Here is a 23,637-nt window from a genome sequence, read left to right on the forward strand (position 1 = left end):
AAAACATATTTCCAATTATTTAACATTATTCATTTTCAGATGTCTGGAAATGTTCCTCAATAAAATATTATTGATTGGTGATGCTTATAGAGACATAGAGAAATAGAGTTGTACGTTCTTCGACCCACCACATCCATGCTGGTCTTTTTTACCCTAATTGCATTTGCCTGTATCAGGTCTGAATTCATCTGTGCCCTGGCCAGTTAAGTGTCTGGATAAATTTATCATCAATATATTGATTGTATCTGACTCCACCACCTACTTTTGCAGCGAGTTCCAGTAAACACTCACTTTCTACGTAAAAAAATTCCCTCAGACCTGCTTTAAAAAATCTTTCCTCTCACCTTAAACCTATGCCATCCTGGTTTTAATATCTCTGCAATGGGAAAAGGATGTTGAACATATTTGCCTCTTTTAAGTAGTTCCACCAGGTCCGAGCAGCCTCCTTTGTTTGAAAGAAAACAAACCTAGCCTATCCAATCTCTCCCTGGGTGATGAGATGTATGGATGGAGTAGGGAAATAAAATGATAGGTAGAAAGGAGGAGCGAGTAGGGGACAGAGGAGTTGCAGAATTCAACATTCATGTGTACTACCCAGGTGAAGGATGTGGTACTGTTCCTTTAGTTTGCATTTAGCCTCAGCCCAGCATTGGAGGAGGCCGAGAATGTGCATGGCCTGCATTTGGATCTCCTGTAGGCACCTGAGCTGTAAATTCAGTGTATATACATCACATTAAAAAGCCAACTCCACCTCACCACCTCATTCAATGCCCCTCGCTCAAAGCAGTCCTGCAAATATTGGAGCCTCCTTATCACAGCTCCTCCACTGCCCAATGTTAATCCGAGTCATAGTGTCATACAGCATTGAAACATGCTTCAGCACAACTTGCTCGCATCGACCAAGATGCCCCATCTACACTAGTCCCACCTGCCTCGAAACCTTTCCTATTTATGTGCCTGCCCAAATACCTTTTTAATGTTGTTATTGTACCTGCTTCTGTAAATAGCTCATTCCAAGCTTCCCTTCAGTCAAAAATCACTGAGTCAAGCACTTGCGCAACTAATCTTTAATTTGGAAAAACACAATAACAGTTCCCACTACTATACCAAACCACCGCGAGTCCGATCCTCGTATCTGCCTGGCCAAGCCCTCCTAGCCTCGTTCAAACAGAGAGACTCCAGAAGGTCACGCAGTCCTAAGCGTTCTCCCAGAAGATCGACACAGAACCTTTTATATGTCCCCGAACCTTGAGGGGCCGAAACACATGGAGGTGGTCTCTATACAGTCCAATAACAGATATCGATTAACACAGTACATGATAGACATTTCCCTAACCCAATAATACAGTAACCAATACAATGTATTTGAAAGAAAGTTCTAGAAGGAAACAAACACGAATAAACATTGAATCATGTGCCCAGAGATTCAAACAGTTTCTCCAAGGCTCAATAGTTCGACCAATCATCGATTAACAGGATGACCGTTTTGCAACATTATTTATACTATTTACAATGCTTTTGCAGCGGTCCAGGAACAACACTGGGATTGTCAAACGGGCCCATCAGCGACTGCACTTCCTGAGGAAATTCAAACAGGCCTCACTCCCCATCAACATCCTCAGGACCTTTTACAGGGGCACGGTGGAGTCTGTACTCACGTACTGCATGAACACGTGGTACTCCAACTGTAACTGCTCAGACAGGAAGGCTCGGCAGAGGGTAGTGAGGGGAGCAGAGAGGATCATTGGCGTCTCCCTACCCTCGGTACAAGAACTGTTCCAGAGCCGCTGTCTGAAAAAAGCTCTGAGAATAGCTAAGGACAAACTGCACCCCCTCCACACACATCTGGATCTCCTGCCATCGGGCAAGAGATACCGTAGCATCAAAGCCCGGACTACCAGACTGCTAAACAGCTTCCTGCCACAGACTGTGAGGCTGCTAAACAGTCACTCCACCTGATTCTGCTGCTTTGCACTGACAATTTAATAACTCTGGCACTGGCCACTCAAATCAGCTGCCCTGGTCATTTTAATGACTGTTTTTACTGTATTTTAATGTTGCTGTTTTACCTGCTTTTAATTATTTATACTGTTTCATCAGGGACTGGATTGTTTTTATTGTTTTTATTGTTATTATGTGAAATGTTTAAGTTTTATGTGCAATGCTCCGGTATTCCCTGGGAAACGTCTTCTCATTTTGCACTGTAAAATTGTTGCTTTGCAAGATGACAATAAAGGTTGATTGATTGATTGATTGATTGATTGATTGATTGATTGATTGATTGATTGATTGATTGATTGATTGATTGATTGATTGATTGAGTGCGCATGCACGTACGGCCGCCAAGAAAGTGTGTCCCCCCTGTCCTCCGGTTCCCTCCATATTTTGATAGCGATTTCCATGCCTGTTTGAGGCTGCAGTGTGACTTGGATAGGTTGGGTGAGTGGGCAGATGCATGGCAGATGCAGGATAATGTGGATAAATGTGAGGTCATCCACTTTGGTGCAAGAACAAGAAGATTATTAACTGAATATTGTCAGATTAGGAAAAGAGGAGGTGCAACGAGACCTGGGTGTACTCAGTCACTGAAAGCAAGCATGTAGGTACAACAGGCAGTGAAGAAAGCTAACAGCATGTTGCGAGAGGATTTGAGTTTAGGAGCAAGGAGGTCCAAATGCAGTTGTACAGCGTCCTGGTGAGACCACACCTCGAGTATTGTGTGCAGTTTTGGTCTCCTAATTTGAGGAAGAACATTCTATTGAAAGAGTACAGCGTAGGTTCACCAGGTTAATTCTCAGGATGGCGGGACTGACATATCATGAAAGAATGGGTCGACTGGGCTTGTATTCACTGGAATTTAGAAGGATGAGAGGCTATCTTATAGAAACATATAAATCTCTTATGGGATTGGACAGGCTAGATGTAGGAAAAATGTTCTCTATGTTGAGGGAGTCCAGAAACAGAGTCTCAGTTTAAGAATAAATTTAAACTGAGATGAGGAATTTTATTTTCACCCAGAGAGTTGTGAATCTGTGGAATTCTCTGCAACAGAAGGCCAATTCGCGGGATATTTTCAAGAGAGAGTTAGATATAGCTCTTAGGGCTAACGGAATCAAGAGATATGTTGAAAAAGCAGGAACAGGCTGATTTTGGATGATCAGGCTGATTTTGGATGATCAGCCATGATCATATTGAATGGCGGTGCTGGCTCGAAGGGCCGAATGGCCTACTCCTGCACCTGTTTTCTACGTTGCTATGGTTCTAACCCAACTTCTATACTCAATACCCTGATTGGTGAAGGCCAATGCACGGATAACATTCTTGACCAGCTTACCTACATGTGATGCCACTTTCAGGGAAGAGCACTTCTGCACTACCAGGGCCCTGCCAGTCACTGTGCCGGTCCTGGCCTGGTTTGACTTACCAAAAGGCAACATCTTGTACTTATCTGCATTAAAACCCATTAACCCCATTCCTAAACTGATCTGCCCAGCTGATCAAGATCCTGTTGTAATTTTTGATAACCATCTTCTCTATCCACAATATTATCATGTGCAAACTTACTAATCATGCCTTGTACACTCTCATCCAAATTGTCAATATCAACTACAAACAACAATTGGTCCAGCACGGATCTCTGAGGAAAACCATTTATTGCAGGCCTGCAGTCTGAAAAATAATCTTCCACCATCGTCCTCTGCTTTCTTCCATAAGCCATCTCTCTTTCAAGTTGGTCAGCTCTCCCTTGATCCCATGCGATCTAACCTTGCAGAGCAGCTTACCAAAATTGCAGAAGCTTATCAAATGCCTTGCTAAAGTCTACATTCCCTTGTCAAGCGTTTTGGCTACTTTTGTTTAGCTTATACATACAGCACGGAAACAGGCCCTTCGGCCCACCGAGTACGCGCCGACCAGTGTTCCCGCACTTGCGAGGGCCAATGTATACATACACCAAGCCAATTAACTTACAAACCTGTACGGCTTCGACCACCCCGGGCCGCGATGTTTGAGCCGCGGGACAGTTGTAACATCGCCCGGGGGGTATCGCCTCAGCGCAGAGGGAGAAGAGGAGGGAAGAGACTGGAGACCTAAGACTTTTGCCTCCATCACAGTGAGGAGATGTTGGGTGGACTCACTGTGGTGGATGTTAATATGTGTTTATTGTTGTTTTTTATTGTATTGTATTGTATGTATGACTGCTTCAATTTCGTTCAGACTTCGGTCTGAATGACAATAAAGGCTATCTAATCTAATCTAATCTAATCTTTGGAGTGTGGGGAAAAAAACGAAGATCTCGGAGAAAACCCACACGGTCACGGGGAGAACGTAAAAACTCCGTATAGACAGCATCCATAGTCGGGATCAAACCCCGGCCTCTGGCGCTGCAACCGCTATAAGGCAGCAAGTCTACCATTGAGCCACCGTGGCCACCCAAAGAGCCCTTCATCAAAAAACTCAATCAGATTCATAAGACATGATCTCACACATACAAAATGGTCTGACTATCCTTAATCAGCCCCGGTCTATCCAAGGGCATATATATATTCTATCCCTCAGAACTCTTTCTAGTAGCTGGCCTACCACATATGCTAGGCTCACTGGTCTATAATTCCCAGGCATTGCCTTACAGTCCTCCTTGAATAGTGGCAAATCATCAGTCACCGTCCGGCCTTCAATCATTTCACCCGTCTAATGATGATTCACATATCTCAACCACAGCTCCTTTAATTTCTTCTCTATCTTCCTCCAGTGTTGTTAGATATCTCTGATCAGGCCTGCGAGATTTTTTTACCTCATACAGTTTGCCTTAGGACATCTAGCACCTCCTTGGCCGTAACAGTCAACAGTCTCTCGATACTTTCAAGAGAGAGCTAGATAGGACTCTTAAAGATAGTGGAGTTAGGGGATATGGGGAGAAGGCAGGAACGGGGTACTGATTGGGGATGATCAGCCATGATCCTATTGAATGGCGGTGCTGGCTTGAAGGGCTAAATGGCCTACCCCTGCACCTATTGTCTATTGTCTATTGTCAACAGTCAACAGTTAATTTTGTTCGTCACCTGCACCCGAAGGTGTAGTGAAATGAATTTGCCAGCAGCGATACACTTAAAAAGAACACACAATTAACAATAGAATTGAACACAAACATCCACCACACCATTCTTCACTGTGGTGGAATGCAACAAAGTTCAGTCAGTCCTCCTCCTTTGTTCATCCGTGGTCGGGTCCTTGAACTCTCCGTAGTCGCTGCAATGGAAGGCCGGATGTACAGGCCATCTCGTCGGGATGATCAAAACTCAGACGGTTGAACACACTCCGCGGCTTGAAGCGCCCGAATCGGCACTTTCCTACCGGAGACCATGGATTCTAGATGTTATAGGCAGCAGGCCGGCAGTCGGAGCTCTTCTTCGGCATTCCCCAGCAAGGGATCCCAGACTCCGGATGGTAAGTTCATGCCACGCCCGCGGCTAGAAGCTCCGTAGACGACAACCCCATGATGCCAAAGTCACCAGGCCAGCAATCAGAGCACTCTTCTCTGGCAACCCCGCCCACTCCGTGATGGAAAAGTCCACGCTGCGCCCGCTGCTGAAGCTCTGGGCCCGACTGCGGGAAAGGCCGCTTCAATCCATGCTGTTAGGCTGCGAGGGAGGCGACGTAGAAAAAATCGCCTCTCCGTTGAGGAGGTGACCAAAAGCGGTTCCCCCCTTTCCCCCTATTCCCTCCCACCACCCCCACACAACATACCAAGAGACTTTTCCATGTGCTTGTCCTCAAGATATCAAATGTGCTTGTCCTCAAGACATCAAAGGTTCAAAGGTCTGTTTATTGTCACGTGTACAAATTAAGGTACAGTGAAACTCGAATTAGCATACAGCCATAATTTAAAAAAGCAACAAGACACACAACTACATAAAAGTTAAAATAAACATCCACAACTGAGGATTCTCCACATTCCTCACTGTGTTGGAAGGCAATAAAGTCTAATCTTCTTCCCTCTTTATTCTCCCGCGGTTGAGGCAGTCAAAGCATCCGCAGTCGGGGCGATCGAAGCTCCCGTAGCCGGCGATCAAAGCTCGCGCATTGGGGCGGTCAACGATCCCACGGCCTGGAGCTCCCGAAGTCAGTTCCTAACCAGAGACCACGAGCTCCACGATGTTAATGCCCGTTGGCTCCTAAGGTTGGAGCTCCGAGGTTGATCCCCGAATGGAATCGCCAACTCCACGATGTTGAAAATTGATCTCCAGTAAGAGGTCGCCAACTCCACGATGTTAGGCCGCAATGCGGACGGAGATACGATACGGGAAAAAAAATCGCATCTCCTTCGAGGTAAGAGGTTAAAAAAAGTTTCCCCCAACCCCACCCCGCCACCTCCCACATTAAACAAGCTAAAGAACACAAAAGCATACATTTAACACATACTATAAAACAACAAAGAAGGAAGGGACGAGACAGACTGTTGGCGAGGCAGCCATTGCGGGCGCCACCCAGTGTCACAGGTTCCCCAGTCTTCATGTCTTTCTCCAGGGTGAAAACAGGAGAAATACTCATTCGGTCCTTCTATTCATCATTATAAACTAAAAAGGCCTTAGTGGAGACTATATGTTTATTAAGACTGAATATTCTTATGGCAATATCATTTTTGCAATATTTACATCACTTATTTTCCTTATGGTACATTTTAAAAAGGCACCATTTGAAAATGAGGCACTACATTCACTTGTTATTCAATATCTAGGATTGCATGTAAATTCAGATCTGAATAGAAGGAATGCTGAATTATGGGAAGGCCTTTGGATAAAATGTTAAACAACCTCATTGTCCCATGTTTGATGGATGGATATAAATGACCATAATATTACTTGAATAAAAGCAAATTTTTCATGGTATAATGGGCAGCATTAATCTTGCAATCAGCACAACCAAAAATGTTATATGCCTATTTATTATTTTCTGTATTGAGATAACACTGCATATAAATTATTCACGATGTTTGCCTTGGTGACAGCAGACATGACAAAACAGGTCATAAATTTGTTTTAGATTACTGGAAAATTCCTGACAATATAATGAACTGCTACACGTAGCTGAGTTTGTTCACTCTCAACCTGCCTCCATTGCATAGGACTGCCCTCCAACAATGAAGTTTCATGACGGGAATTTGAAAAATGTGGTCAACTTTCCGTTTTCAGGTTCACTACTTGGTAAGAGCAGACATTGATGATAAAACTCACCATTACATTAATAATAACATTGGATCCTTATGGTAGCTGAAGCAAAGAGTTTGGGAGATCTGATTTGAAACCCTTTCCAAAGGGTTTGAAAGACCTGCACAAAAGCTATGGTCAGCCAGGCAATGGTTATTCCTGCCATCCTAAAGGCATTTGATAAGGTCCCACATAAGAGATTACTGGGCAAAATTAGGGCACATGTTATTGGGGGTAGAGTGCTGACATGGATAGAAAACTGGTTGGCAGACAGGAAACAAAGAGTAGGGATTAACGGGTCGCTTTCAGAATAGCTGGCAGTGACTGGAGGGGTACCGCAAGGCTCGGTGTTGGGACCGCAGCTATTTACAATATACACCAATGATTTAGATGAAGGGGTTCAAAGTAACATTATCAAATTTGCAGATAACACAAAGCTGGGTGGCAGTGTGAACTGTGAGGAGGATGCTATGAGAATGCAGGGTGACTTGGACAAGTTGGGTGAGTGTGCAGATGCATGGCAGATGCAGTCTGATGTGGATAAATGTGAGGTTATCCACTTAGCAAAAACAGGAAGGCAGATTACTATCTAAATTGTGTCAAATTGGGAAAAAGGGAAGTACAATGGGATCAGGGGATCCTTGTTCATCAGTCAATGAAAGTAAGCATGCAGGTACAGCAGGCAGTGATGAAAGTGAATGGCATGTTGGCATTTATAACAAGAGGAGTTGAGTATAGGAGCAAAGAGGTACTTCTGCAGTTGTATAGGGCCCTAGTGAGACCACTCCAGGAGTATTGTGTGCAGTTTTGGTCCCCTAATTTGAGGAAGAATATTCTTGCTATTGAGGGAGTGCAGCGTAGGTTTACAAGGTTAATTCCCGGGATGGCGGGACTGTCATATGCTGAGAGAATGGAACGACTGGTCTTGTATACTCTGGAGTTTAGAAGGATGAGAGGGTATCTTATTGAAACATATAAGATTACTAGACTAAGTGGGACCCGTTGGGTCCCAGCATCACACGGCAGGGCTGGTCACCCAACGCAATATTCCACCTCTCTACCAACGGTGGGGGGGGGTGGGGGTGCTTTCTGTTGCGCTAGTTCGTACTATTTGTTATTTGTTGATCACACACACCCGCCACCTCACACAGACACTCACACGCACGCTCACACACACACACACACACACACACACACACACACACACACACACACACACACACACACACACACACACACACACACACACATTCACACACACATAAAAACTCACACAGACACACACAGACTCATTCACACACACAGACACAGACACACACACAGACTCATTCACACACACACACACACACACACACACACACACACACACAAACACACACACACACACACACACACACACACACACACACACACACATACACACACACACACACACACACACAAACACACACAACACACACACACACAACACACACACACACACACACACACACACACACACACACACACACACACACACACACACACACACACACACACACACACACACACACACACACACACTCATTCACACATACACAGACTCATTCACACATACACAGACTCATTCACTCACACACACTCACCCAATACTAAAATTCCAAGTAACTTCAGAACGTGTTGAATATACAGTGTGTAAAACAAATGTTTAAAGCCTCCTGTAGAGGCTGCTGGTGCTGAAGCAAAAACGTGCTTTAAATATCATCCAACAAACACACTCACCATAGACAGAGCAGTCAGCTCTCTTGATTTATTCAACGGCGCCTGCACTCGGCGCCATCTTGACGTCACCCTCTCGCTTCTTGCCATGAACCGGAAATGACGCACTCAGCTCCAGCATGCCGCTAACCTCATCAGTGCCATCTTGCAACTAAGCGGAAATCACAGAATGAGCACCAATTTTGAAATTAAACACAGTCCTGATCTATTAAAATGTTTATCCATCCAAAAACTGTTGCAAGCAAGCCCTTTAAAAGCCAAGCCAATTGGACAAAAACACTTTGCAAGCCAACAAAACACATTTGCTGAAAGCCCTTTAAAAAGCCAACCCAATTGGGCAAACACTTTGCATACAACAAACACATTTGCTGAAAACCACATCCTGGGGTCTCACCGTGGAGTAGACATGCGTTCAGTGTTATTCGCAGCTCAGTGAACCGTGACCCTCTCACTTCCTCTGTCTGGCAGAGACTGAGCGAGCCACGACACATCCGGGTTTTATAGTCCCTCCCCCTGCCGCCAGCGGGGGCAACAGAGAGAATTTTTTATAGCATTAATATCTCTCTGATTTTTCATCGATGGGAAAAATCCTCCAGTCCAGTCTGGCGGAGGGGGGCTCTGAGCGAGGTGGCCAAAAATGACGGCCGTAAGTGCGGCGTTCTGTCAGAAATCACATCGCAGTAAAGTCAAAAGATTGAGGGTTTGGACATGCTAGAGGCAGGAAACATGTTCCCGATGTTGGGGGAATCCAGAACCAGGGGCCACAGTTTAAGAATAAGGGAGTCATTTAGAACAGAGAAGAGGAAGCACTTTTTCTCACAGAGAATTTTGAGTCTGTGGAATTCTCTGCCTCAGAGGGCTATGGAGGTTGGTTCTCTGGATACTTTCAAGAGATCTAGATGGGTCTCTTAAAGATAGCGGAGTCAGGGGATATTGGGAGAAGGCAGGAATGGGGTACTGATTGGGGATGATCAGCCTTGATCACATTGAATGGTGGTGCTGGCTCAAAGGGCTGAATGGACAGATGGCACAATGGACTAAGTGTTCGGCTGGCAACCGGAAGGTAGCCGGTTCGAATCCCGCTTGGAGTGCATACTGTCGTTGTGTCCTTGGGCAAGACACTTCACCCACCTTTGCCTGTGTGTGAATGTGTGTGAATGTGTGTGAATGTGTGTGAGTGATTGGTGGTGGTCGGAGGGGCCGTAGGCGCAGATTGGCAGCCACGCTTCCGTCAGTCTGCCCCAGGGCAGCTGTGGCTACAGAAGTAGCTTACCACCACCGAGTGTGACTGAGGAGTGAATGAATAATGCGATGTAAAGCGCCTTGAGTATTAGAAAGGCGCTATATAAATCCCATCCATTATTGTCTATTGTCTATTGGTTCTGAGATTTGGGCTATCTATAGTAGGCACTTTAAAGCACTTGAAAATTATGACTAATATTATCTCCTCAAAATTAAAATTTAGTAAGTTTGTAGTTTGCAACAAAATAAGTGTTGTTGTAGACATAAAATAATTATCAAGAGTTATAGCAGGATCTTTATCAGCTGGGCAAGTGGGCTGAGGAATGGCTAATGGAGAATGATTGAAATAAGTGTGAGGTGCTGCATTTCGGAAAGTCAAACCAGGGTAGGACTTCACAGTGAACAGTATAGGCCTGAGGATTGTTGTTGAGCAGAGTGATTTAACAAAAACATCGTTTATTGAAAGTTGTGTTACAGGTAGACAGGGGGGGTGGGGGGGGGGGGGGGGTCAAGAAAGCTTTTGGTATGCTGGCCTCCATCATCAGCAAACTGAGTTTAGAAGTTGGAATGTCACGTTACAGTCATACAAGATGTTGGTGAGCCGCACCTGAGAATTCGGTTCAGATTTGGTCACCCTGCTATAGGAAGAATGCCATTAAGTTGGAAAGATGAGTGGGTTGCTACATTAATTGGCCATTATAAATTAATCCGAGTATAGTTGTGGAACATGAGAGCAGTTGATGAACATTTGAGGAAAATAAAACATAGCGATCAACGAGACCTGGGTGGCCTTGTACATCTGTCACTGAAAGTAAGCATGCAGGTACAACAGGCAGTGAAGAAAGCTAATGGCATGTTGGCTTTCATAGGGAGAGGATTTGAGTATAGGTGCAAGGAGGTCCTACTGTAGTTGTACAGGGCCCTGGTGAGACCACATCTGGAATAGTGTGTGCAGTTTTGGTCTCCCAATTTGAGGGTGTTCTTGCTATTAAGAATGTTCTTGCTATTGAGGGAGTGCAGCGTAGGTTCACCAGGTTCATTCCCGGGATGGCGGGACTGACATGAAAGTATTGATCAACTGGGCTTATATTCACTGGAATTTAGAAGGATGAGAGGATATCTTACAGAAATGTAAAATTCTTAAGGGATTGGACAGGCTGGATGCACGAAACATATTGACAATGTTGGGGGAATCCAGAACCAGGGGTCACTGTTTAAGAATAAGGGTAGGCCATTTAGGACTGAGATGAGGAAAAACGTTTTCAGCCAGAGAGTTGTGAATCTGTGGATTCTCTGCCATAGAAGGCAGGAGAGGCCAATTCACTGGATGTATTCAAGAGAGAGATGGATATAGCTCTTAGGGCTATTGGAATCAAGGGATATGGGGAGAAAGCATGAAAGGGGTACTGATTCCTGATGATCAGCCATGATCACATTGAATGGCGGTGCTGGCTCAAAGGGCCGAATGGTCTACTCCTGCACCTATACGTTTTTATGTTTCTATTGATGTAAATGGGTGGTTGTTCATCAACGCGGACTTGCTGGGCTAAAGGGCCCGTTTCTATGACTCTATAGGGGAACTGTTCCATGTTTTGCTTGGTCTTGGTTTGGACCTTTATTGTCAGGTCAATTTTGTTATGGAAATCATAAAAGATCTTGGTTTTGTTCTTGTTCATCCTCAATGAATGTATCAATAACGGCTTGGGTCTTATCCTGTGTGCATATATAAAATCTTAACTGTGAACTGCAACTGATATTTAGACAACCTTTTTTCAGATTCAGATTCAGAAAACTTTATTGTCTGTCGTAACAGAAAATCTTCTTTGTCGTGGCTCAACATACAGACAGGACAATGTACTGATAAGCAGTCATACAACACAGATTTCTGTGAGCACACACAGTGTGTATAGATCTTAAAAGCAAGTATAAAGATTAAAAACTGTAAAAATAGACAAGATAAAAGTTGTGGATACGTGTAAAGTGACAGTGCGTCAGGGTTAATTTGTCCATTGTTCATTTTTTATTTAAACTGTTTATGGCAATGGGTATGGATGAGTTTTTGTGGATGTTTTTCTTGGATAGAGGGACTTTATATCGGCAGCCTGATGGCAGAAGTTGGAAGGACTTGTGCAGGGGGTGGGTGGGATCCTGTGTAATGAGGTTGGCTTTCCTTTTAACTGCCTGGGTGTGGAGTACTGATAATTGATTTTGAGTTTTACCAGTTATTTTGCTTGCTTGATTGATGATCCGGGAAAGCTTTGATTTGTCTTTGACAGAGGTGAGGGTGAACCAGGATGTGATGTTAAAGGTGAGTACAGATTCTATAAGTGATTTATAGACAGTTGTTAAAATGTCCTGTCTGACATCAAAGCTCCTGAGTTTCCTCAGCAGGAACAGGCGTTGCTGTGCCTTCTTGTACACAGAGTCTGTGTGCTGGGAGAAGGACAGGCGGGTGTCAATCTCTGTGCCCAGGTATCTAAAGGCCTCTACCTGCTCAACTGTCTGCCCATTCAGCCACAGAGGTTCAAAGAGAGGTTGGGGGGAAGATGTTCGCCTCCCCCCACAACACAGCTCCTTGGTCTTGGAGATGTTAAGCTCCAGAGAGCTCTCTTTGATCCACAGCATCAGGGTGTTGACCTGCTGATAGTAGGCAGCCAGAGAAGTGTGATCCTTGATGTGGGCCACCAGGGCCATATCGTCTGCATACTTAAAAAGGGAAATGTCACTGTTATTGTTTGTTATGTTGTTGTGTAGATGGAAAATAAAATCGGTGATAAGACACAACCCTGGGGGACACCAGTGTTTAAAATCATGTTCTTGGATTTAAAACCATTTACCACCACATGCTGAGGCCGGTCCTGCAAAAAGTCTTTTATCCACAGGATAAGTGATGGGTTGACTTGTAGATCCAGAAGGCGGTTGCAGAGGGTGACCGTGTTGACTGTGTTAAAAGCGAAAGAAAAGTCCATAAATAAAATCCGTGTGTGGGGGTGTGGGGAGTCCAGCTGTCTGCTAACTGTGTCCAGGAGAGTCAAACAGGCATCCTCCACCCCACGCCTTGCCTTATAGGCAAACTGGAGTGGGTCAAGCCTGTCCACCACCATAGCAGTGAGGTGATCACTTACCACCCTCTCCATACACTTAGAAAGAATGGATGTGAGTGCCACCGGTCTGAAGTCCTTCATCTCCCTGGCGTTAGATTTCTTCGGCACCGGTATAAGTGTGGACTCCTTCCACATCCGTGGGACACAGCTGGAGTCAAGGAGATGCTGCAATAGCTGAGTGATGACATCACCCAGCTGAACTGAGCAGAGATTTAAAATTCTAAGCAAAAAATTTGAAGAACTCCTTTCTACCGATGACATGGTTGGGAATTTGGTTAATTTGATTGAAAAATCCCTTATGTTCTTCAGGTCAGCACGACTCTAGTGTATTAAGATGAGCCAGGAAGTTCTATGCTTTAATGAACTATGTAATACCAATTGTAATACCAATAAATTAAATAAATTTAAAAAACTGTATATACCAGTTTCTCATAATCATATTCATTCCACAGTTACAGAACAATGCTATTCTACCTGTTAAGGCAAAGTTGGCTTTGAATAGAACAATCCTGTCAATCCAATTTCTCTTGCTTTTCCTCCACAGCCTTGCAACCTTCTTTGTCTCAAGTGTCTATCTAGTTTCCATTTTTTAGGTATTAATTAATTTTGTTTCCACTAACATTATAGTCAGTGAATGCCAGATCCCAACCATGTCATCGGTAGAAAGGAGTTCTTCAAATTTTTTGCTTAGAATTTTAAATCTCTGCTCCTTGGGCCCTGCATATCTGTTCATTGAAGACTTTGAGCCAAGATCAGGTGGATGGGATTAATTCAGTGCCCACTGATCAACATGGGTGAATTGGAAATGGCTTGTTTTCATGCTGTCTGATTCTTGGATTTCGTGGAATTCTTGATTCCAGGTATAGCAATTTATAGGATTAATTCACTATCTAAAAATAGAACATGAAGAAATCACATTATGTTGAGTACAATATTCAAAATAAATTAGATATGTTTGTGGATTGTGGTTGGCAATTATTGCTTCCTGAGCATTGCTTGTTTTGGTTTTGTTAGAATGATTGTAAATGACTTAACAGACACAGGTCTGGAGTTTAAATCATCTTTAATCATAAGGTATAGTAGAACTGTACAGTAGGTTGTTATCTCATTGCTACCGCTTGTGTAACTAACGTAACGTAGGAAATGGGTGTTAATATAAAGTGTGCAGTAAGGTGGAGTTAGTGATGTTACACTACTCTGATTGGTTCACATGCAATAACCAATCTACATCCTTCCCCGTAGAGAGGGTGGTTGTTAGACATATGTTAAACACGCGCAGTTAAACATACTCGCCGCACCTGTCAGGTGGTCTACTGATGCGACCCGAACGCACACGGACAAACCCTTCTCCCTCCCCATCAGAAAAGTTAGTGGGGCTGTGAGGCGGGGAACCCGAAAAAGAGAGTGCAGCCGGCGACACTTGAGGAGTCCAGCGGGGTGAGCATGCGGGAGTGTTAACGTGGGTGGATGGGGTAACCGACTGAGTCGGAGATTGCATGCTGGGACCAGAGAGAACAGGGGCAGCAGAAGGCTTAAACGGCAAATGCGGTGCATATGAGCCGGTAGAAGCTGGTCGAGGTTCGTTCACAAGCAGGAGATGTTGGCGGTTGCGCCGGTACAGGACACCATCAGCTTTGACAAGGTAGGGACGAGGTTCCTTGGATGGGCCTTCAACGAAACCCAGACGGGTATGTCCCACGGCAGTCTGCAGACGGACCACTTGACCCTGTATTAGCGGTTTTAGTGGTCTGCTGGACTTGTCATATGAACGCTTCTGAATATCGTGTCTCTCCTGAATGCGCTTCTGGACCGCGGAGGGTTTGAGCACCTGTGGGTTCAGCTGTTGCTGGGCAACGGGCAGTGGGGGCCGTGTTGTACGAGACATCAGCCGTTGAGCGGGAGAGCCCAGGACCCCGTCCCTGGAAATGTTTCTCAGGTTCAGTAGGTCGAGGTAAACATCAGACTTGGCAAGATAGGAACGTTCCATTAGTTGTTTTGCACTCCTGACAGCACGTTCAGCGAGGCCGTTAGATTCAGGGCTGCTTGTGACATGGTGGAAGTTCCATCATCTGGCAAAGTGTTTAAATGCTTGGCTGGTGAATTGTCTTCCGTTGTCAGTTTGCAGACGAACTGGTGCGCCGAATACGGAAAAATGTCTCTGAAGCTTTTGTATGACCATCTCGGATGTGATGGTGGGTAGAAAGTAAAGTTCAAACCAGTTGGAGTATGAGTCGACTAGGACTATATAGTGTTTGCCATGCCATTCAAAAATGTCCACTGCAACGGAAATCCAAGGCAGTGCTGGTGGAGGTTGTTGCAGTAGGTGGGGTGCCAAACTGTTGCGGATGGGGCAGGATGCCGTTCTGTCACGTATGTACTTGGACATCCCAGGCCAATAGAACATGCTCTGTGCATAGGAAGCGTGGCCTCGGTGCCTGGGTGGCCGTTGTGTACCTCTTTGTAGCATTTGGCTTGCAGGGATGATGGAATCACGACTTTGTGACCCTTGACGATGTTACTGCCTTGTATTACCAACCCATCACGAACTAGAAAGAATGGCTGTATCTCCAGTGGCGTGCTGGATTGTCTTTCAGGCCAGACTTTTTTGATAATGGAGGAGAGCAGCTGTAGAGTCCCGTCAGTGGCTGTGTGTTCCGCCAGGCGACATGGGCGTTCAGTGGGAATGAAGTAAACTTTGCGAACTGTGAGCGCTTCACATTCAGAGGGAAGCCGTTCACTGGACGCACGTGGTGCACGAGAGAGAGTGTCAGCGACGAGCTTGTCTTTGCCTTTTTTGTAAACGATTTTGAAATCAAATCGCTGGAGCTGCATCGTCATGCGCTGCAAACGTGCAGGCGCTGCATGAATAGGTTTGTTCAGGATGGTCACAAGCGGTTGATGGTCAATTTCAACTGTGAACTATTTTTATAGTTTCTAATCTTTATACTTGCTTTTAAGATCTATACACACTGTGTGCGCTCGCAGAAATCTGTGTTGTATGACTACTTATCAGTACATTGTCCTGGTTGTATGTTGAGCCACGTCAAAGAAGATTTTCTGTTACGACAGACAATAAAGTTTTCTGAATCTGAATCTGAATCTGAAAGTTTTCCCAAAGATGAAATCTTTAAATTTGGAGCATGCGAAGACAACAGCTAGCAGCTCCTTTTCGATTTGGGCATAGCGCTGTTCGGTGTCCGTCATTGTGCGAGAGGCATACGATGCTGGCAGCACTGTGCCATCTGCAGATATTTGAAGACAGGCTGCGCCCAGCCCGTATTGCAAGGCATCACAGGTAATTGTGACTGGTCGCGTCAGGTCAAAGTATGTCAAGATAGGAGCGCTGGCCAGCTGGAGTTTTAAAAAGTCAAACACCTGTTGGTGTTGCTGGTACCAGGTCCAGTCAGTGTCCTTGCGAGTGAGCTGTCTCAATGGCGAGGTGAGTTCGCTGAGGTTGGGTATAAACTTTCCCAGATAGTTGACCATAGCCAGAAAATGTTGAAGGCTGTGTACATCGGCAGGGGCAGGCATTTCGTTAATGGCTGCAGTTTTCTTGGGGTCTGGCTTCAGTCCATTGCGGGTGAATACGTGTCCGACGTAAGTGACCTCAGGAACACGGAACTTGCATTTCTTGGGGTTGAACTTTAGGTTGATTTCACGTGGCCTGTCCAGAATCTGCTTTAGGTTTGAGTCATGCTCCGCTAGGTCCTTGCCATACACCAGGATGTCATTAACAATGATAGTGCATGGGAAGTGTGAGAACAGCTGTTCCCTGTTTCTGAAAAACTTTGCTCGCCAAGTTTATACCAAATGGCATTCTGAGAAATTTGAATCTGCCAAATTGGTGCCAAAGGTGGTGAGGTTGGAGGACTCGTCATCTAGGGGTATCTGCCAGAACGAGCTTTTTACATCTAGCACGGAGAACACTGTTGCGCGTCCGATTTGGGCTGCCACGTCTTCGATAGTTCTCATCGGATAATGTGGGCGCTTGATGGCAGTGTTTAGGTCTCTTGGGTTGATGCACACTCGGAGCTCATTTTTATCTGTCTTTTTCGTGCCGACCATGGTGGAGACCCAGTCTGTCAGGTCACTGACCTCAGCCAGCACACCCATGGACACCATATTTTTAAGTTCCGTCTAGATTCTGTCGCACATGGCATGTGGCACGCGGTGAGGGGCACGAATGGCTGGGTCAATGGTGGGTTCTATGGCGATTTTGTAAGTCACGGGCAGTTTGCCAAGTTTATCATCTAATAGGTCTGGGTAGTTTTGAATCGGGTCCTCAGTTATGTGTAGCTTGTGAACGGAGCTATCTAAAGAGATTAACGCCAGGTCCTGGCACGCATGGATTCCCAACAAAATCACCGAGTTTGATTTTAGGACATAGAAAGTCAGATTCTTTGTGACATTTTCCAATACACATGAAGCTGGTTCTTCCAAGGGGGTGCAGCACCTCCCCCCCATAGCCATGCAAAGTTGAGTTGTCTCTAGCCAATGTCTCATTATTTCTTATCTTGTTGTAGACGTTCAGGGACATTACATTCACGAGCGCCCCGATATCCAATTAAATTGATTGTACATGATTTGGAAAGGCACACACCTGTCTATATAAGGTCCCACAGTTGACAGTGCATGTCAGAGCAAAAACCAAGCTATGAAGACGAAGGAATTGTCCGCAGACCTCCGAGACAGGATTGTGTCGAAACACAGATCTGGGAAAGGGTATAAAAGCCAGACAAAACCACTCCTCAGTAAAAGGCACATGACAGTCTGCTTGGTGTTTGCCAAAAGGATCTCAGACCATGAGAAACAAGATTCTCTGGTCTGATGAAACCAAGATTGAACTCTTTGGCCTGAATGCCAAGCGTCACGTCAGGAGGAAATCAGGCACTGCTCATCACCTGGCCAATACCATACCTACGGTGAAGCATGATGGTGACAGCAGCATGCTGTGGGGATGTTTTTTAGTGGCAGGAACTGGGAGACTAGTCAGGATCGACGGAAAGATGAACGGAGCAAAGTACAGAGAGATCCTTGATGAAAACCTACTCCAGAGTGTTCTGGACCTCAGACTGGGGGGGGGGGGAGGTTCACCTTCCAACAGGACAACGACCCTAAGCACTCAGCCAAGACAATGCAGGAGTGCCTTTGTGTCAAATCTGTGAATGTCCTTGAGTGGCCCAGCCAGAGGACTTGAATCCCATCAAACATCTCTGGAGGGATCTGAAATTAGTTGTGCATCGATCTGACAGAGCTTGAGAGGATCTGCAGAGAAGAATGGGAGAAATTACCCAATTACAGGTGTGCTAAGCTCGTAGTGTCATACCCAAGAAGACTTAAGGCTATAATCGCTGCCAAAGGTGCCTCAACAAAGTACTGAGTAAAGGATTTCAGTTATTTATTTTTAATTACTTTGCAAAAATTTCTAAACACCTGTTTTCACTTATTTATTATGGGGTATTGTGTGTAGATTGATGATTAAAAAAAAAGAATTTAATCCATTTTGGAATAAGGCTGTAATGTAACAAAATGTGGAAAAAGTGAAGGGATCTGAATACTTTATGAATGCACTCTAGATGAGATGAAATTCACAAAGGATCCATGAATGGGTTTGGTTAATTTTAGCAACAAAGGTTTTGAGATTTGGTGAGGGTGGGCCAAAATAAAATAATTCATATAATTGCATGTATTATCCACTATCAATATATAACTGCTTAACTGAATCAGTGCATATGCATTGTAAATCACAAGCTCAATTTTCCCATTCATTTGTGAAACTACTTTTTCTCAATTTAAAAAAAATATCAATCAACCCACTGGCTAAATGGTTTAATTAATTTTGTATTATGACATGAATAAAATAACCATTTTTGAATTACAACATGTCTGTTCCATTTGATGAGTAGCACTTGATTGATGTGTTTAAAATATGTGAAGCCACTAACATTGAATGTCTCCAGCTTTCTTTTTGATTGCTTTTGGCATTAATCTATCCATAGTATTATTTCACCGAAATAAGAGTCATATATTCATTCGAGCCTTTTGGACACTTAAATTTTTGATGGATCATTCAGATACAGAGAGAATTTCACAATACTGTTCCATTCCCGAATATAGGCCTTAAAAATCTAGGCAATCTTTTGGTCATCTTGGCAGCCATTTTCAATGTACCTTAATTCTATTTTTCTTCACAGACAGACAATTCACAAGATTCAGCCAAATTTAATATTAGTAAATGTATTTACAAATGAATATTATAATGTAAAACTATTAGTTGGAGAATTATTTCAGAAATTCTGCAATCCTTTGTTAGCCCTTATTACAGAGGTTGGAGCATAAAATATAGAGGTCTGATGGTAACCACTAGCACCAGATCATATCCCGATGAACAGTTTTGGTCCCGTTGAGTTAAAGAAAGGTAGTATTTTATTGAAGGTGGTTCAGAGAAAGATCACACTGATGATCTCTGGTAAAGAAGGATTGTCCCATGAGGAAAGGTTGAGACTGTCCTCATGAGAGGCAATCTTGTTGGAACACTTGATTCCTAGGGGGTTAGCTACGGTAAATGAATATGAATGATTACTTTTGGGAGAGCCCTGAAGCAAAGGACATGCTCTCGGATTAAGCCCATATGAGACTAAGAGGAATTTCTTATCTTCAAGTAACTTGAGAACTCCTTACTGCAGCGAGCTGTGTGGGAAGAGTTTTTGTTTATTTTTAAGACTGAAATTCATTTCTAATTAATAAAGGAATCAGATATTATGATTCAAGGGATCAAAAGTGGAAGAAGAATGTCATGATCTGACTGAAGTGGCGGAGAAGACACAAAGGATTGAAAGGCCAACTTTTGTTTTTTATTGTCTTATAGTCATTTTGCAAATTGCAAGATGTCTGAATCTTATGTACAAAAAACTTAAATTGCATAGAAACATAGAAACATTCCATTAGCTTTCTTCACTGCCTGCTGTACCTGCACGCTCTCTCTGTACCTCCCCCTTACCTAACCTAACCCCATTGAGATAATAATCTGCCCCATTGTTTTTGTCGCCAAAGTGGATAACCTCACATTTATCTATATTATACTACATTTGCCACGCATCTGCCCACTCACTCAACCTGTCCAGGTCACCCTGCAACCTTCTAACATCCTCTTCACAGTTCACACTGCCACCCAGCTTTGTTTCATCCACAAACTTGCTAGTGTTGATCCTAATTCCCTCTTCCAAATCATTAATATATATGGTAAACAGTTGCGGCCCCAACAGTTGCGGCTCCAATGCTTCTTAAACATTATGATAGTACTTGTCTCAACTCAGTAGGGGGCGCTGCTCTGGCAGCAGCCATGTCAGCAGCGCGTTAGTTTTTTCAACTTTTTAATTTTTTTTTAGTATGTTTTAAAGTATGTGTTTGATGTTTCTCGGTGTGTTTTGTGTGGGGGGTGGTGTGGGGGGGATAAGGGGGAAACCGCTTCGGTCGCCTCCTCCATGGAGAGGCGACTTTTTCCAGGTTGCCTCCCCCGTGGCCTAACATCAAGGATCGGCGCGGCCTTTCCCGGAGACGCGCCCGGGGCTTCAGCGTGGACTCTCGGCGTGGAGCGGGTGAGCCCTCGCTGGGGTTCGCTGGAGGGGAGCGCTCCGATTCGCTAGCCCGGGGCAGCCGGCAGCCTGAAGTCGCGGTCTGCAGAGCTCCAGCTGGTGCAGCGCCGACAGCCCGGGATCCCTCGTGGGGGACCCGGGGGGGGGAAGAAGAAGCCACCACTGCCGGCCCGCGGCCAACTTCTACCGCGGGCCCGGCGTGAACTTAACATCACCCCTGGAGGGGAGCTTCGACCGCCGGCCCTGCAGTCTACGGTGCTTCTGGCTGCGGCGGAGACTTTAAATCTCGACCGCCGGCCTGCGGCCTACACCAACTTAAAGCCGTGGTCTCCGGTGAGGAAGAGCCAATCCTGGACTGACTCTGGACTCTGGTCCTGTCCACAGGGGGGAAATGGAGGAGGACTAGCCAAATTTTGTGCCTTCCACCACAGTGATGAATGCTGTGGTGGATGTTTGTGTTACATTTTTATTGTGGTCGTGTGTTCTTTATTATTGTACCGCTGCAGACAACCCAAATTCCACCGACCCTGGTTGTGTGACAAATAAATTCTATCAATTCTATCAAATTCTATCAATCTATCAACTACCTCCTCCAGCAGCTCGTTCCATACACCCACCACCATTTGTGTAAAAAAAGTTACTTCAGGTTCCTATTAATCTTTCCCCCCTCACCTTTGGTTTATTATTGTCTTGTGTACCAAGGATAGAGTGAAAAGCTTTGTTTTATTGGACTTTAATGTTATATCTTGCACTAAACGTTGTACCCTCTATCCTTCATCTGTGTACTGTGGACAGTTTGATTGTATTCCTGTTTTCTTTTTGACTCGATAGCACGCAATAAAAAGCTGTTCGCTGTACCTCGGTACATGTGACAATAATAAACTGAACTCAACTAAACCTTTGGTCCAACTTGTTCATGACGACCTCATCTTTACTCTCAAGCCTTTCTTGACATCCTCTGAGTGAGGGCTATATGTATGTATCTATGTATGTACGTAATCTATGAACCAATGTTGTATAACGTTAGTACCTCCACCAATGCAAAGCACTTTGGCCAACGAGAGTTGTTTTTTAAATGTGCTATAGAAATAAAGTGACTTGACTTGACTTGACTTGACTTGACCTGACCAAGATGCCCATCTAAGCTATTTTCATTTACCTGCATTTGACCCATATCTCTCGAAACCCTCTAAGGCTGTCAGGGGGTGAGTCACTTGCTTTAGGTTATCCAGCCTCCGATCTGCTCTTGTAGCTGGCCCAGTTGAGTTTCTGCGTAGTGGCAATCCCCAGCATATTGATGGTAGGGGACTCAACAATAAAAATGTCATTGAAAATCAAAGATATGTAGCTAAACTCTTTTATGTAGAAGATCATAATCGCTGTTATCGTAAATTATAGCAAGATTGTTACCCACTATTTATTAGCTCAAACCAAAATCATGTCTAGGTCTTGCTGTATGTAGACATGGACTACCTCATTTGGTGTGAAGTTGTGAATGGACTAGAGTACTTAGCGAGCTTCAGTGAACAGCCTTATTTCTGACCTTTATGATAATACAAATGAATATGATTGATCTGGAGACACAACCTTGAGGAATTCTTACAATCAAGTGCTCAGGCTGGAAAAATTGGGCTCCAACAACAATGACCATCTTTCTTTGTGTGAGGTATGACCCCAACCACTGGAATGATTTTCCTTTGTTATTTATTGACTTCAATTTTGCCAGGACACATAGACACCACAGGCAGTCATATTCATTTCACATCTGGAATCCAGCTCTTTAATTCAGGTTAGAATGCACTGTCAACTATATCTTCCATCACTTTGATGATGGTTGAAACAGGCCTATTGTACAGTAATTCATTGAATTGGATTTATCATATGTTTCCTGAAATTAGCAGACTTAGGAAATTTGGCTAGTTATTGTTATTATAACTGCACTGTACTATAATTGCTATTATAACTGGAGGTACAGGTAATGCTGGAGTGCGTATCTTCAGTACCACAGCTAATATATTATTTGATTTCACTGTCTTCTTGTATGCTGTGTTTTCAGTTATTTCTTGATATCACATGGAGTGAATTATAGCAGATGACTTGCTTTTATCATGATAGTGATCATAGGAAAAAGTCTAGATAAATCATCTATTTAGTCTAGTTTAGAGATACGGTGTGGGAACAGGCCTTTCGACCCACCGAGTCCACACTGACCAGCGAACCCCGCACATTAACACTATACACACGAGGGACAATTTTACATTTATACCAAGCCAATTAACCTACAAATCTGTACGTCTTTAGGGTGTGGGAGGAAAACAAATATCTCGGAGGATACCTACGCATGTCATGGGGAGAACGTGCACACTCCGTACAGACAAGCACTCCTGGTCACTATTGTGCACCTGGCTGAACATGATTGCAAATTCTTCAGGCTTAACCAAAGCATTACATGCTGGGTCCCACCATCATTGTAAATGTTCTAGGCACTGCCCTAATATTTTTCTGTTAAAGTGCTTCTGACTTTTGATTCCAAAATTTTGGGAGTTTCATTTCAACTGTTCTGTTGTGCTCAGCTACTACCTTAGTCTGTGATTAACATTTCTTTCTTTGTTCAGTTTTTCAGCTGGATCTCGGGGAAACATTTTTAAACTGAGCTAAATTGCTTTCTTGCTGATTGCTACTTCTGAATAGTTGAGGATGATTTGCCTCCATTAATGTTCACTGATTTTGTAA

At 44.2% G+C, this 23,637-nt stretch overlaps 1 protein-coding gene and 1 long non-coding RNA gene across 3 annotated transcripts in view; both read left to right on the forward strand.

Moving 5' to 3' along the window:
* The window catches only part of ctnna2 (catenin alpha 2), a 1,182,272-nt gene that overhangs the window by 186,139 nt on the left and 972,496 nt on the right, over positions 1-23,637 (forward strand). The window lies entirely within an intron of this gene.
* Positions 16,728-21,004, forward strand: LOC116982152. Its single transcript, XR_004414376.1, has 3 exons — positions 16,728-16,957; positions 17,697-17,699; positions 20,995-21,004. It is a non-coding gene; the product is annotated as an uncharacterized LOC116982152 (long non-coding RNA).

The sequence above is a fragment of the Amblyraja radiata genome, chromosome 1 (genome assembly GCF_010909765.2).
Source record: "Amblyraja radiata isolate CabotCenter1 chromosome 1, sAmbRad1.1.pri, whole genome shotgun sequence".
NCBI lineage: Eukaryota > Metazoa > Chordata > Chondrichthyes > Rajiformes > Rajidae > Amblyraja > Amblyraja radiata.